The sequence below is a fragment of the Micromys minutus genome (assembly GCF_963924665.1).
Source record: "Micromys minutus genome assembly, chromosome: 8".
NCBI classification, from domain to species: domain Eukaryota; kingdom Metazoa; phylum Chordata; class Mammalia; order Rodentia; family Muridae; genus Micromys; species Micromys minutus.
The window spans coordinates 73897212-73899093 of NC_137977.1; positions in this window are offsets into that span (position 1 = coordinate 73897212).

Consider the following 1882-nt stretch of genomic DNA (forward strand, 5'->3'; position numbering starts at 1 on the left):
TATAATGAATAAAGTTACTATGAACATAATTGAGCAAATATCCTTTTGGTAGGATGGAGCATCTTTTGTGTATATTCCCAAGAGTGGTATAACTGGGTCTTGCGATAGACAGAGCTTTTTTGGGTTTTCTGAGGAATCACATATTGATTTCCATAGTGGCTGTATTAGTTTGTCAGCAATGAAGTAGTGTTCCCCTTTCTCTACATCTTTGCTAGCATGAACTGGTACTTATATTATTGACTTTAGCCATGCTGATATGTGTAAAATGAAATCTCTAAGTGGTTTTCATTTGCATTTCTATGATGGCAAAGCACACCAAAAAGTAACATTGAACTTCATGGTGAATTTGCAAGTAATCTGTTCCTGAGGTCCATATAACCTGTAGGAAGCTCATAGTCCCCATATCTGTTCTACCTTAGTGTTCACCCGTTGACTGACTAACATTTTGAAGAAATCCAATCTGAAGTCAATAAGATTTTCCCACTTTGATGTAACATGATGTCATGTTTCCATTAATATATTTTAAATGCTTTAATTCATGACTTTCTTTGTTCTTCTATCGTAGGTAAAAGCACTTATAATAGTGTTGTTATACAATAAATAGAACTTTGCAGTAATCTAATCTATTTTACTAGGTCATGGTCATTGATATTTAACTTCAGAATTAACTTCTATGGTTTATTTTTCCATTTTATATTTTATTTTTTTATTTTTAGAATTATTTTATTTTATTTTTTAAACTTTATTTTAAAAAACAAAGATAAAAGAAAAAATTAAACATTTTTGCATAAATGTATACAAATACAATTGTGTCAGTGCTTGGCTTGGCTTTTTTTTTTTTTTTTTAAGGTTTGATACTCTGCATTATGGTCTTACTAGTTTCAATGAGCAAAAAGTACATGGAAAACAGGATGTAACCCGGAATTAGTCAACGTTTTCTTGGTGTATAAGAGTTGAGCATGACTTTTTGTTTGTTTGTTTGTTTTGTTTCGTTTTCTTTTTTTCTTGAACTTCACACAGTCTGTGAGTTGTTTCTGGGGCAGTCCGAGCCTCTGGAGTTAGCATCCCACTATCAGTGACTGCATATTATGTCTGTTCTTTTGTGACTGGGTTATCTTACTCAGGATAATATTCTCTAGATACAACCATTTTCTTAAGAATTGGGTTAAGTCATTGTTTCTGATGGCTGAGTAGTACTCCATTGTGTAAATGTACCACAATTTTTGTTTCCATTCATCTACTGAAGGACATCTGGATTCTTTCCAGCTTCTGGCTATTATAAATAGAGCTGCTATGAACATTGTGGTGCATGTATCTTTGTTGTATATTGGAGTGTCTCTGGGGTATATGCCCAGAAGTGGAATAGCTGGATCTTCAGGTAGTACTATGTCCAATTTTCTGAGGAATCGCCAGACTGATTTCCAGAGTGGTTGTATAAGTTTACAACCCCACCAACAGTGGAGAAGTGTTCCTTTTTCTCCACAACCTTGCCAGCATCTGTTGTCATCTGAGTTTTGGATCTTGGCCAATCTGACTGGTGTGAGGTGGAATCTCAAGGTTGTTTTGATTTGCATTTCCATGATGGCTAAGGATGTCTAGCACTTCCTTAGATGTTTCTCAACCATTCGACATTCCTCAGTTGAGAACGTTTTGTTTAGCTCTGTACCCCATTTTTTAATAGGGTTGTTTGATTCTCTGGTGTCTAGCTTTTTGAGTTCTTTGTATACCTTGGATATTAGGATGTGGAGTTGGTAAAGATCTTTTCCCATTCTGTTGGCTGCCATTTTGTTTTCTTGACAATGTCCTTAGCCTTACAGAAACTTTGTGATCTCATTAAGTCCCATTTGTTAATCTTTGACCTTAGATCTTGAGCCATTGGTGT